The following is a 15840-nucleotide window of genomic DNA, read 5'->3' as shown; positions in this document are numbered from 1 at the left end:
CTCTGTCCGTGCATTTGAGAGTGGTTACATCCAGCAAGATCCCTTAGCTTTGTTATTGCTAGAATAATGACACAGACAGACAACCTCCCTGGTCCCCACCTCCATGCTCCCCTCCTCATAGCTCTGTCCGTGCATTTGAGAGTGGTTACATCCAGCAAGATCCCTTAGCTTTTTAACAAACACGAGGTGGGGAGAATGCTTTGTTATTGCTTCTACTATTTTAAAGGTTTTCATGATAAAATAATGATACAGACAGACAACCTCCCTGGTAACCACCTCCATGCTCCCCTCCTCCCTGGTAACCACCTCCATGCTCCCCTCCTCCCTGGTAACCACCTCCATGCTCCCCTCCTCCCTGGTAACCACCTCCATGCTCCCCTCCTCCCTGGTAACCACCTCCATGCTCCCCTCCTCCCTGGTAACCACCTCCATGCTCCCCTCCTCCCTGGTAACCACCTCCATGCTCCCCTCCTCCCTGGTCCCCTCTGCCACCCTGCTCCCAAACTCCCCATCTATCATTCTCCCTTCCTCCCCTCCTTCCTACTCCCCCCTCTGTGCTCCTCTCCTCCCTGCTCCCCTCCTCCGTGTTCCCTTCCTCCCTGCTCCCCTCCTCCCTGCCATCCTCCTCCCTGCTCCCCTCCTCCCTTCTCCCCTCCTCCCTGCTCCCCTCCTCCCTGCTCCCCTCCTCCCCGCTCCCCTCCTCCCTGCCATCCTCCTCCCCGCTCCCCTCCTCCCCGCTCCCCTCCTCCCTGCTATCCTCCTTCCTGCCCCCCTCCTCCCTGCTATCCTCCTCCCTGCTCCCCTCCTCCCTGCTCTCCTCCTCCCTGCCATCCTCCTCCCCGCTCCCCTCCTCCCTGCCAGCCTCCTCCCCCTCCTCCCTGCTATCCTCCTCCCTCCTCCCCTCCTTCCTCCTCCCCTCCTCCCTGCCAGCCTCCTCCTCTCCTCCCTGCCATCCTCCTTTCTGCTCCCCTCCTCCCCGCTCCCCTCCTCCCCGCTCCCCTCCTCCCTGCTATCCTCCTCCCTCCTCCCCTCCTCCCTGCTCGCCTCCTCCCTGCTCCCCTCCCTCCCGCTCCCCTCCTCCCGCTCCCCTCCTCCCCGCTCAACTCCTCCCCGTTCCCCTCTTACCCGTTCCCCTCCTCCCTGCTCCCCTCCTACCTGCTCCCCTCCTCCCTGCTCCCCTCCTCCCTGCCAGCCTCCTCCCTACCATCCTCCTCCCTGCTCCCCTCCTCCCTGCCATCCTCCTTCCTGCTCCCCTCCATCCTGCTCCCCTCCTCCCTGCCATCCTCCTACCTCCTCCCCTCATCCCCGCTCCCCTCCTCCCTGCTCCCCTCCTCCCTGCTCCCCTCCTCCCTGCCATCCTCCTCCCCGCTCCCCTCCTCCCTGCCAGCCTCCTCCCCCTCCTCCCTGCTATCCTCCTCCCTCCTCCCCTCCTTCCTCCTCCCCTCCTCCCTGCCAGCCTCCTCCTCTCCTCCCTGCCATCCTCCTTTCTGCTCCCCTCCTCCCCGCTCCCCTCCTCCCCGCTCCCCTCCTCCCTGCTATCCTCCTCCCTCCTCCCCTCCTCCCTGCTCGCCTCCTCCCTGCTCCCCTCCCTCCCGCTCCCCTCCTCCCGCTCCCCTCCTCCCCGCTCAACTCCTCCCCGTTCCCCTCCTACCCGTTCCCCTCCTCCCTGCTCCCCTCCTACCTGCTCCCCTCCTCCCTGCTCCCCTCCTCCCTGCCAGCCTCCTCCCTGCCATCCTCCTCCCTGCTCCCCTCCTCCCTGCCATCCTCCTTCCTGCTCCCCTCCTCCCTGCCATCCTCCTTCCTGCTCCCCTCCTCCCTGCCATCCTCCTCCCTGCTCCCCTCCTCCCTGCCATCCTCCAACCTGCTCCCCTCCTTCCGGCTCCCCTCCTCCCTGCCATCCACCTCCCTACTCCCCTCCTCCCTGCCATCCTCCTCCCTGATCCCTTCCTTCCTGCTCCCCTCCCTCCTGCTCCCATCCTTCCCGCTCCCCTCCATCCTGCTCCCCTCCTCCCCGTTCCCCTCCTACCCGTTCCCCTGCTACCCGCTCCCCTCCTCCCCGCTCCCCTCCTCCCAGCTCCCCTCCTCCCCGTCCCCTCCCACCTGCTCCCCTCCTCACCGCTCCCCTCCTCCCCGCTCCCCTCCACCCCGCTCCCCTCCTTCCTCCTCCCCTCCTTCCTGCTCCCCTCCTCCCTGCTCCCCTCCTCCCTGCTCCCCTCCTCCCTGCCATCCTCCTCCCTGCTCCCCTCCTCCCTGCCAGCCTCCTCCCTGCCATCCTCCTCCCTGCTCCCCTCCTCCCTGCCATCCTCCTTCCTGCTCCCCTCCAGCCTGCTCCCCTCCTCCCTGCCATCCTCCTACTTGCTCCCCTCATCCCCGCCCCCCTCCTCACTGCCATCCTCCTACCTCCTCCCCACATCCCCGCTCCCCTCCTACCTGCTCCCCTCCTACCTGCTCCCCTCCTGCCTGCTCCCCTCCTCCCTGCCATCCACCTCCCTGCTCCCCTCCTCCCTGCCCTCCTCCTCCCTGATCCCCTCCTTACTGCTCCCCTCCTTCCTGCTCCCCTCCTCCCTGCCATCCTCCTACCTGCTCCCCTCCTCCCTGCCATCCTCCTTCCTGCTTCCCTCCTCCCTGCTCCCCTCCTCCCTGCCAGCCTCCTCCCTGCCATCCTCCTCCCTGCTCCCCTCCTCCCTGCCATCCTCCTCCCTGCTCCCCTCCTCCCTGCCATCCTCCTCCCTGCTCCCCTCCTTCCTACTCCCCTACTTCCTGCTCCCCTCCTCTCTGCCATCCTCCTGCCTGCTCCCCTCCATCCTGCTCCCCTCCTCCCTGCTCCCCTCCTTCCTGCTCCCCTCTTCCCCGCTCCCCTCCTCCCCGCTCCCCTCCTCCCCGCTCCCCTCCTCACCGCTCCCCTCCTCCCCGCTCCCCTCCACCCCGCCCCCCTCCTTCCTCCTCTATCCTCCCAGCTCCCCTCCTCCCTGCTCCCCTCCTTCCTGCTCCCCTCCGTCCTGCTCCCCTCCCACCCGCTCCCCTCCTCCCCGCTCCCCTCCTCCCCACTCCCCTCCTACCCGTTCCCCTCCTCCCTGCTCCCCTCCTCACCGCTCCCCTCCACCCCGCTCCCCTCCTCCCCACTCCCCTCCTTCCTCCTCCCCTCCTCCCTGCTCCCCTCCTCCCTGCTCCCCTCCTCCCTGCTCCCCTCCTCCCTGCCATCCTCCTATCTGCTCCCCTCCTCCCTGCCATCCTCCTCCCTGCTCCCCTCCTTCCTACTCCCCTCCATCCTGCTCCCCTCCTCCCTGCTCCCCTCCTCCTGCTCCCATCCTACCTGCTCCCCTCCTCCCTGCCATCCTCCTCCCCTCTCCCCTCCTCCCGCTCCCCTCCTGCCTGCTCCCCTCCTCCCCGCTCCCCTCCTCCCCGCTCCCCTCCTCCCTCCTCCCCTCCTTCCTGCTCCCCTCCTCCCCGCTCCCCTCCTCCCCACTCCCCTCCTACCCGTTCCCCTCCTCCCTGCTCCCCTCCTCACCGCTCCCCTCCACCCCGCTCCCCTCCTCCCTCCTCCCCTCCTACCTGCTCCCCTCCCACCCGCTCCCCTCCCCCCCGCTCCCCTCCTCCCCACTCCCCTCCTACCCGTTCCCCTCCTCCCTGCTCCCCTCCACCCCGCTCCCCTCCTCCCCGCTCCCCTCCTTCCTCCTCCCCTCCTCCCTGCTCCCCTCCTCTCTGCTCCCCTCCTGCCTGCTCCCCTCCTCCCTGCCATCCTCCTCCCTGCTCCCCTCCTCCCTGCCATCCTCCTCCCTGCTCCCCTCCTCCCTGCCATCCTCCTCCCTGCTCCCCTCCTTCCTACTCCCCTCCTTCCTGCTCCCCTCCTCTCTGCCATCCTCCTGCCTGCTCCCCTCCATCCTGCTCCCCTCCTCCCTGCTCCCCTCCTTCCTGCTCCCATCCTACCTGCTCCCCTCCTCCCTGCCATCCTCCTCCCCTCTCCCCTCCTTCCCACTCCCCTCCTGCCTGCTCCCCTCCTCCCCGCTCCCCTCCTCCCTCCTCCCCTCCTTCCTGCCCCCCTCCCCCCCGCTCCCCTCCTCCCCGCTCCCCTCCTTCCTGCTCCCCTCCTCCCCGCTCCCCTCCCTGTTCCCCTCCTCCCTCCTCCCCTCCTCCCTGCTCCCCTCCTCCCCTCCACCCCGCTCCCCTTCTTCCTCCTCCCCTCCTCCCTCCTCCCCTCCTTCCTGCTCCCCTCCTCCCTGTTCCCCTCCATGCTCCCCTCCTCCATACTCACCTCCTCCTTTCTATACTTCTCCCTGCACCCGCTAAAATCCTCCCTGCTCCAATCCTCCCTGCCCCCTCCTCCCTGCCAACCTCCTCCCCTAGTCCCTCCTCCCCTCGTCCCTCCTCCCCTAGTCCCTCCTCCCCTCGTCCCTTGCTCCCCTCCCTCCCGCTCCATTCCTCCCTGCTCCCCTCCTCCCCTCCTCCCATTCTCCCTGCTATCGTTCTCCCTTTTTCCCCTCCTCCCTGCCCTCCTCACTGCTCCCCCTCTTTTCCTTTCTCCCATCCTGCTCCAGTCTTCCCTGCTCCACTCCTCCTTGCTCCCCTTCTCCCCGCAATCTTCCTCTCTTTCTCCTTGCTCTTCTCCTCCCTGCTATCCTCCTGTCTTCTCCCATCCTGCTACCATCCTCCCTTCTTCCCCACCTCCCTGCTCCCCTCCGCAGTGTTATCCTCTATCCTCCTCCTCTCCTCCCTTCCTCCCCTCCTCCCTGCTATCATCCTCCCGTATTCCCTGCTAACCTACACCTCTAGTCCCTCCTCCCCTCCTCCCTTGCTCTCCTCCTCCCTGCTATCCTCCTGCCTTCTCTCTCCTCCCTGCTATTATCCTCCCTTCCTCCCCTCCTCCTTTCTTCCACACCTCTCTGCTCCCCTCCACCCTGCTATCCTCCTCCACTCCTCTGCTTCTCCTCCTCCCTGCTATCATCCTCCCTTCTTCCCCACGTCTCTGCTCCCCTCCCCTCCTCCCTGCTATCATCCTCCCCTCCTCCCTGCTCACCTCCTCCCTGCTATCCTCCTGTCTTCTCCCATCCTGCTACCATCCTCCCTTCTTCCCCACCTCCCTGCTCCCCTCCGCAGTGTTATCCTCTATCCTCCTCCTCTCCTCCCTTCCTCCCCTCCTCCCTGCTATCATCCTCCCGTATTCCCTGCTAACCTACACCTCTAGTCCCTCCTCCCCTCCTCCCTTGCTCTCCTCCTCCCTGCTATCCTCCTCCACTCCTCTGCTTCTCCTCCCTGCTATCATCCTCCCTTCTTCCCCACGTCTCTGCTCCCCTCCCCTCCTCCCTACTCCCCTCCTCCCTGCTATCATCCTCCCTCCTCCTCTCTGCCCTGCTATCCTCCTTCCTTAACAAGCGATTGGATTCGTGAAGTTTGATAGCTCCACAACCAATCAAAATGACAATATAGTACTTTTTATTACTTTATTCGTGGTGATTTTGTGGGAAAATTTTTGCTCCATTTTTGTTTTGTTTGTTTATATGTAGTTTATATTTATTATTCAGAAATGTTTCTCATAAAACTAAATAGGATCTCTCACATGACGCCCCCCCCCCCCCCCCCCTTTTGCCCTCAGAACAGCCTAAATTTGTCAGGGTATGTACCTCTACAAGGTGTTGAAAGCGTTCCACAGGGATGCTGGTCCCATGTTGACTCCAATGCTTCCCATTGTTGTGTCAAGTTGGCTGGGTGTCCTTTAGGTGGTGGACCATTCTTGATAGGCACGGGAAACTGTTGAGCGTGAAAAACCCCAGCGGCGTTGCAGTTCTTGACACAAACCAGTGCGCCTGGCACCGATTACCATATCCTATTCAAAGGCACATACATCTTTTTTTTTGCCCATTCACCCTCTGAATACTTACCTACATACCACTGCTGGCTTACCTCTGAAGCTAAGGAAGGTTGGTCCTGGTCGGTCCCTGGATTGGAGACCATATGCTGTTGAAAATGGTGTTGGAGGGCCAGCAGGAGGCACTCCCAATGCCCCAGGGCAGTGATTAGGGACATTGCCCTTTGTAGGGGTGTCGTCTTTCGGATGGGACGTTAAACGGTTGTCCTGACTCACTTAAGATCCCATGACGCTTATCGTAAGATCTACATTTATTGAAATGGATTTAACATGGGATTAATCCCAATAAAGGATTGTAGCTTTCCCCTGGATTCACCTGGTCAGTCTATGTGATTGGAAAGAACAGGCGTTATTCATGTTGTGTCTACTCAGTGTATATCTGGAGTGAAACATACATTTACATTTAACATTTTAGTCATTTAGCAGACGCTCTTATCCAGAGCGACTTACAGTAGAGTGCATACATTTTATTACATTTACATACTGAGACAAGGATATCCCTACCGGCCAAACCTTCCCTAACCCGGACGACGCTATGCCAATTGTGCGTCGCCCCACGGACCTCCCGGTTGCGGCCGGCTGCGACAGAGCCTGGGCGCGAACCCAGCCCAGCCTGGGCGCAAACCCAGAGACTCTGGTGGCGCAGCTAGCACTGCGATGCAGTGCCCTAGACCACTGCGCCACCCGGGAGGCGGCCATATCAGATACGATCAAAGTGTCAACTGATGTGCGTTCGAAGGAGCGGCGCATTCGTCGTGCCCCCCCCCCCCCCCCGGGGGCCGATTTCAACCATCTGAAGCAGCACCTTTTAAGGGATAAACGAAAGCGGCCGTCATGGAGGAATCTAATTCCCTCTGCTTCTCCCGTTGTGCTTGTAAGGGTCGAGGTGCTTTAAGGACGATAGAAGACTAGCGGAAGGTGAATTGCTTGAACGAGCGGAACCCAAGAATAGAGGAGAACTTCAGCCTTCTCGCTGGGTCCAAATGGTTCACCGTACTGGACTAGCGGCTGTTATGAGATCAAGATGGAAGACGGCAACAAGCGGCGTCCAAATGGTTCACCGTACTGGACTAGCAGCTGTTATCAGATCAAGATGGAAGACGGCAACAAGCCTGGTCCAAATGGTTCACCGTACTGGACTAGCAGCTGTTATCAGATCAAGATGGAAGACGGCAACAAGCCTGGTCCAAATGGTTCACCGTACTGGACTAGCAGCTGTTATCAGATCAAGATGGAAGACGGCAACAAGCCTGGTCCAAATGGTTCACCGTACTGGACTAGCAGCTGTTATCAGATCAAGATGGAAGACGGCAACAAGCCTGGTCCAAATGGTTCACCGTACTGGACTAGCAGCTGTTATCAGATCAAGATGGAAGACGGCAACAAGCCTGGTCCAAATGGTTCACCGTACTGGACTAGCAGCTGTTATCAGATCAAGATGGAAGACGGCAACAAGCCTGGTCCAAATGGTTCACCGTACTGGACTAGCGGCTGTTATCAGATCAAGATGGAAGACGGCAACAAGCCTGGTCCAAATGGTTCACCGTACTGGACTAGCGGCTGTTATCAGATCAAGATGGAAGACGGCAACAAGCCTGGTCCAAATGGTTCACCGTACTGGACTAGCGGCTGTTATCAGATCAAGATGGAAGACGGCAACAAGCCTGGTCCAAATGGTTCACCGTACTGGACTAGCAGCTGTTATCAGATCAAGATGGAAGACGGCAACAAGCCTGGTCCAAATGGTTCACCGTACTGGACTAGCGGCTGTTATCAGATCAAGATGGAAGACGGCAACAAGCCTGGTCCAAATGGTTCACCGTACTGGACTAGCAGCTGTTATCAGATCAAGATGGAAGACGGCAACAAGCTTAAGATGTCCCTCTTCTTTTGGAAACTGGCAGTTCAATTTACCACCTGTTACTTTTCAGCGGGACAATGAAAGTAGTTCAACGGCAGGGAGAAAACCTGAAGGAAGTAATTGCCTTCTTTGATGACCTTTTTCTGAGACGCTGGAGGAGCACCAAGAGAGGTTAAATGAACGAAGGTGTTGTCTCGGTGTCTCAGAGAATGGACTCAAGCTCTCTCTTTCCAAATGTAATTTCTTCCAGTCATCCGTGAAGTACTTTTGGGGGTATTCCCCTTTCTGAGAGGGAAATGGAGCCTGATGAGGACACAGTGTCTGCACTCAAGACCGGACTTGTTCCAAGGATCACAAAGGAAGTGAGGACATTCCTTGTTTTGTTTCTGGATATTATAGAAGGTTTGTTCAGAATTATTCAAGGATTGTCAGGCCACTGAATGATTTTCTAGTTTGTGGGTTATCTTCGTCTCCGAGAAATGCTCCACCGAGCCAGATGTGAATAACAGGTTGTCCTATGACATTCCGGATGACTGGAATTACCTTCTATATTTATGAGGTAACATTATAACCACTACTATATAAATACCTGTTATGAGGTAAACATATGACCACAACTATAAAAAATACCTTTTATGAGGTAGCATTATAACCACTACTATATAAATACCTGTTAGATTGATGACGTAGCATTATAACCAATACTATATAAATACCTGTTATGAGGTAGCATTATAACCACTACTATATAAACACCTGTTATGAGGTAGCATTATAACCACTACTATATAAACACCTGTTATGAGGTAGCATTATAACCACTACTATATAAACACCTGTTATGAGGTAGCATTATAACCACTACTATATAAACACCTGTTATGAGGTAGCATTATAACCACTACTATATAAATACCTGTTATGATGATGAGGTAGCATTATAACCACTACTATATAAATACCTGTTATGATGATGAGGTAGCAGTATAACCACTACTATATAAACACCTGTTATGAGGTAGCATTATAACCACTACTATATAAACACCTGTTATGAGGTAGCATTATAACCACTACTATATAAACACCTGTTATGAGGTAGCATTATAACCACTACTATATAAATACCTGTTAGATTGATGAGGTAGCATTATAACCATTACTATATAAACACCTGTTATGATGATGAGGTAGCATTATAACCAATACTATATAAATACCTGTTATGAGGTAGCGTTATAACCACTACTATATAAACACCTGTTATGAGGATGAGGTAGCATTATAACCACTACTATATAAATACCTGTTATGATGATGAGGTAGCATTATAACCATTACTATATAAATACCTGTTAGATTGATGAGGTAGCATTATAACCACTACTATATAAATACCTGTTATGAGGTAGCATTATAACCATTACTATATAAACACCTGTTATGAGGTAGCATTATAACCACTACTATATAAACACCTGTTATGAGGTAGCATTATAACCACTACTATATAAACACCTGTTATGAGGTAGCATTATAACCACTACTATATAAACACCTGTTATGAGGTAGCATTATAACCACTACTATATAAATACCTGTTATGATGATGAGGTAGCATTATAACCATTACTATATAAATACCTGTTATGAGGTAGCATTATAACCACTACTATATAAACACCTGTTATGATGATGAGGTAGCATTATAACCACTACTATATAAATACCTGTTAGATTGATGAGGTAGCATTATAACCACTACTATATAAAAACCTGTTATGATGTAGCATTATAACCACTACTATATAAATACCTGTTATGAGGTAGCATTATAACCACTACTATATAAATACCTGTTGATGAGGTAGCATTATAACCACTACTATATAAATACCTGTTATGAGGTAGCATTATAACCACTACTATATAAATACCTGTTGATGAGGTAGCATTATAACCACTACTATATAAATACCTGTTATGATGATGAGGTAGCATTATAACCACTACTATATAAACACCTGTTATGATGATGAGGTAGCATTATAACCATTACTATATAAATACCTGTTAGATTGATGAGGTAGCATTATAACCACTACTATATAAATACCTGTTATGAGGTAGCATTATAACCATTACTATATAAATACCTGTTATGAGGTAGCATTATAACCACTACTATATAAATACCTGTTATGATGATGAGGTAGCATTATAACCATTACTATATAAATACCTGTTATGATGATGAGGTGGCATTATAACCACTACTATATAAATACCTGTTGATGAGGTAGCATTATAACCACTACTATATAAATACCTGTTGATGAGGTAGCATTATAACCACTACTATATAAATACCTGTTATGAGGTAGCATTATAACCACTACTATATAAATACCTGTTATGATGATGAGGTAGCATTATAACCACTACTATATAAATACCTGTTATGAGGTAGCATTATAACCACTACTATATAAATACCTGTTGTGATGATGAGGTAGCATTATAACCACTACTATATAAATACCTGTTATGAGGTAGCATTATAACCATTACTATATAAATACCTGTTATGAGGTAGCATTATAACCACTACTATATAAATACCTGTTATGATGATGAGGTAGCATTATAACCATTACTATATAAATACCTGTTATGATGATGAGGTGGCATTATAACCACTACTATATAAATACCTGTTGATGAGGTAGCATTATAACCACTACTATATAAACACCTGTTATGAGGTAGCATTATAACCACTACTATATAAATACCTGTTGATGAGGTAGCATTATAACCACTACTATATAAATACCTGTTATGAGGTAGCATTATAACCACTACTATATAAATACCTGTTATGAGGTAGCATTATAACCACTACTATATAAATACCTGTTATGATGATGAGGTAGCATTATAACCACTACTATATAAATACCTGTTATGAGGTAGCATTATAACCACTACTATATAAACACCTGTTATGATGATGAGGTAGCATTATAACCATTACTATATAAACACCTGTTATGAGGTAGCATTATAACCACTACTATATAAATACCTGTTGATGAGGTAGCATTATAACCACTACTATATAAATACCTGTTGATGAGGTAGCATTATAACCATTACTATATAAATACCTGTTATGAGGTAGCATTATAACCACTACTATATAAATACCTGTTAGATTGATGAGGTAGCATTATAACCACTACTATATAAATACCTGTTATGAGGTAGCATTATAACCACTACTATATAAATACCTGTTATGAGGTAGCATTATAACCATTACTATATAAATACCTGTTAGATTGATGAGGTAGCATTATAACCACTACTATATAAATACCTGTTATGAGGTAGCATTATAACCACTACTATATAAATACCTGTTATGATGATGAGGTAGCATTATAACCACTACTATATAAATACCTGTTATGAGGTAGCATTATAACCACTACTATATAAATACCTGTTATGATGATGAGGTAGCATTATAACCACTACTATATAAATACCTGTTATGAGGTAGCATTATAACCACTACTATATAAACACCTGTTATGATGATGAGGTAGCATTATAACCACTACTATATAAATACCTGTTATGATGATGAGGTAGCATTATAACCACTACTATATAAATACCTGTTATGAGGTAGCATTATAACCACTACTATATAAACACCTGTTATGATGATGAGGTAGCATTATAACCACTACTATATAAATACCTGTTATGATGATGAGGTGAGATAGGAGGCGATTTGAATTCAATTAAATACTCTATGAATTAAATGTGACATGCCATTCAGATCAGCCACTGGAGCCTGGAGGATCTCTGATTGATTCTTTTCACTGAACCACTTCCTAGTACATAGACTTGAAAGAATGTAGTTAGAGGAGAAATGGCGGACACTACGGGTTCAAGTGGCATATTTGTTACTTACAGGGAGAAATTAAATAACCACATTTGGTTATTTTTTTGTATGTTTCCATGTTTTATTATTTATTGTTTATTAACTCTAGCATCATCTCAGGGCCAATGAGTGTAACATTTGGGGCTACTAACCTGCTAGCTTGTCACGTCTACTCTCGCTCCTCCTCTCTGGCGCTCGTTGTCGCCGGTTGTCTCATCATTACGCACACCCGCCACCATCGCACCATCGTTAAGCGCACCTGCCACCATTGTTACGCGCACCTGCCACTATCGTTACGTACACCTGCCACTATCGTTACGCACACCTGCCACCATCGTTACGCGCACCTGCCACCATCGTTACGCGCACCTGCCACCATCGTTACGCGCACCTGCCACCATCGTTACGCGCACCTGCCACCATCGTTACGCGCACCTGCCACTATCGTTACGCGCACCTGCCACTATCGTTACGCGCACCTGCCACTATCGTTACGCGCACCTGCCACCATCGTTACGCGCACCTGCCACCATCGTTACGCGCACCTGCCACCATCGTTACGCGCACCTGCCACTATCGTTACGCGCACCTGCCACCATCGTTACGCGCACCTGCCACCATCGTTACGCGCACCTGCCACTATCGTTACGCGCACCTGCCACTATCGTTACGCGCACCTGCCACTATCGTTACGCACACCTGCCACCATCGTTACGCACACCTGCCACCATCGTTACGCACACCTGCCACCATCGTTACGCACACCTGCCACTATCGTTACGCACACCTGCCACTATCGTTACGCACACCTGCCACCATCGTTACGCGCACCTGCCACCATCGTTACGCACACCTGCCACCATCGTTACGCGCACCTGCCACCATTGTTACGCGCACCTGCCACTATCGTTACGCGCTAGAAAATAAAGGAGAGCCGCACACTCTAGGAGCTCAGATGCAAAAATATTTAATTACCAACGTTTCGACAGACAAGCTGTCTTCATCAGGGTACAATTACAAACACTGCGGGATGACTCGTTTATATATAGTGTCAAAACACACAGGTGTCTGTAATCATGGCCAACAGTGGCCTAATATCATTGGTTAATTACTCATATTAAAACGGCATAGAATGAGCAACATACAATTAATACAAATGGATAGCATACGATCATAGACACACTAAAGACCACACAAGCCTAAAAAACAACCACAATGGCAAAGTCACAACAATCACAACAATCACAAGAATGGCTTCAGATCAAAGTCCACATTAAGACCGAAGGGAGCAAGGGTCTTTAAATTAAATATCCAAGCAGCCTCTCGTCTTAACAATAAATTATCAAGGTTAAGCGCATCGTTAAGCGCACCTGCCACCATCGTTACGCGCACCTGCCACCATCGTTAAGCGCACCTGCCACCATCGTTACGCACACCTACCACCATCGTTACGCACACCTGCCACCAACGTTAGGCGCACCTGCCACCATCGTTACGAGCACCTGCCACCATCGTTACGAGCACCTGCCACCATCGTTAAGCGCACCTGCCACCATTGTTACGCACACCTGACACCATCGTTACGCGCACCTGCCACCATCGTTAAGCGCACATGCCACCATTGTTACGCGCACCCGCCACCATCGTTAAGCGCACCTGCCACCATTGTTACGCACACCTGCCACTATCGTTACACACACCTGCCACCATTGTTACGCGCACCTGCCACCATCGTTAAGCACACCTGCCACCATCGTTACGAGCACCTGCCACCATCGTTACGCACACCTGCCACCATCGTTACGCACACCTGCCACTATCGTTACGTACACCTGCCACTATTGTTACGCGCACCTGCCACTATCGTTACGCACACCTGCCACTATCGTTACGCACACCTGCCACTATCGTTACGCACACCTGCCACCATCGTTACGCACACCTGCCACCATCGTTACGCACACCTGCCACTATCGTTACGCACACCTGCCATCATCGTTACGCACACCTGCCACTATCGTTACGAGCACCTGCCACCATCGTTACGCACACCTGCCACCATCGTTACGCACACCTGCCACCATCGTTACGAGCACCTGCCACCATCGTTAAGCGCACCTGCCACCATCGTTACGCACACCTACCACCATCGTTACGCACACCTGCCACCAACGTTAGGCGCACCTGCCACCATCGTTACGAGCACCTGCCACCATCGTTACGCGCACCTGCCACCATCGTTACGAGCACCTGCCACCATCGTTAAGCGCACCTGCCACCATCGTTACGCACACCTGCCACCATCGTTACGCGCACCTGCCACCATCGTTACGCGCACCTGCCACCATCGTTACGCGCACCTGCCACTATCATTACGCGCACCTGCCACCATCGTTAAGCGCACCTGCCACCATTGTTACGCGCACCCGCCACCATCGTTAAGCGCACCTGCCACTATCGTTACACACACCTGCCACCATTGTTACGCGCACCTGCCACCATCGTTGAGCGCACCTGCCACCATTGTTACGCACACCTGACACCATCGTTACGCGCACCTGCCACCATCGTTAAGCGCACATGCCACCATTGTTACGCGCACCCGCCACCATCGTTAAGCGCACCTGCCACCATTGTTACGCACACCTGCCACTATCGTTACGCACACCTGCCACCATTGTTACGCGCACCTGCCACCATCGTTAAGCACACCTGCCACCATCGTTACGCACACCTGCCACCATCGTTACGAGCACCTGCCACTATCGTTACGCACACCTGCCATCATCGTTACGAGCACCTGCCACTATCGTTACGCACACCTGCCATCATCGTTACGCACACCTGCCATCATCGTTACGCACACCTGCCACTATCGTTACGCACACCTGCCATCATCGTTACGCGCACCTGCCACCATCGTTACGCGCACCTGTGACTCATGACACTCACCTGGACTCCATCACCTTCCTGATTACCTCCCCTTTGTCTGTCACTCCCTTTGGTTCTTTCTTCAGGCGTGATTGTTTCTGTTTATATGTTTCGTGTCTGTACGCTACTCGTGTTTCTTGTTTTGGTCCACGTGTGAGCGACAGCCTATGCTGCGGGACTGCAGCCGGATTCTGTAGAGAAAGGTTTCCCAAACGTTTTCACTCACGCCCGTCTTCCCATCGTTGGAGAACGTTTTGCCATGTCTTTTGCCATGTCTTTTGCCATGTCATATGTGTGTTCATGTGATGTCTGAGTGAATCAAACAGCGTATCAAAATCACAGGGCTAAAGAACGTTTTGTTGACATGGACTAGATGATCTGGACATTTCTGACAAGTCATAAATAGCTCTCTAAGGTCTGCATTAACAGACATTGCAGCAGGAAAACTGCTGACCCACTAACCAAATTTAGAAATTTTAACTTGTGCATTTTACTATAACAACTTGAAAGCCGGACTGAGTTTTTGTTTTTAACCGTTTAAATAGATAAATGAACCATAAACCAGTATAATCATCTCAATACTTAGCCAGCTAGCCGCTAATCTAATAGCAACCCATATAGGCTTAACAGGCTAGCGTTGTTAGCTTAGCATTAGCGTATTTCGGTTTTTCTGAAAACAAAATACAACTTTGTACTACATCACACTGATTTGTGAGATGTCAGGGCCTTTACAATATAAACAAAGTGTGAAAGAAGCCACTGTTATCTTAGAGAATCTATAAATCAAAACATTCACAGAATATTAGCAGGCGCCATTCTGTCTAATGTTATTCTATTGGTTAGCCTAGCTTATAACGCAAACCCATTCATCTCCATTGTGAGATCGCTAGCAGTTTTTACTTGATCAAATCTGCAAACATAAACTTTATAATATTCACATAAAAGGTAAGTATGACTCAGATAATCATTTAGACTCGAACATTTCATATGCAGTCCGTTCGGAAAGTATTCAGACACCTTGAATTTTTCCCAAAATGTTGCTACGTTACAGCCTTATTCTAAAATTGATTAAATCGTTTTTTTCCCCCTTCACCAACCTACACACAACAACCCATAATAAGATTTTTAAATTTTTTTATTTCACCTTTATTTAACCAGGTAGGCTAGTTGAGAACAAGTTCTCATTTGCAACTGCGACCTGGCCAAGATAAAGCATAGCAGTGTGAA

Source organism: Salvelinus fontinalis, chromosome 27, assembly GCF_029448725.1.
Source record: "Salvelinus fontinalis isolate EN_2023a chromosome 27, ASM2944872v1, whole genome shotgun sequence".
NCBI classification, from domain to species: domain Eukaryota; kingdom Metazoa; phylum Chordata; class Actinopteri; order Salmoniformes; family Salmonidae; genus Salvelinus; species Salvelinus fontinalis.
The sequence above is the reverse complement of the archived record's forward strand: the minus strand, read 5'-3'. Positions refer to the sequence as shown.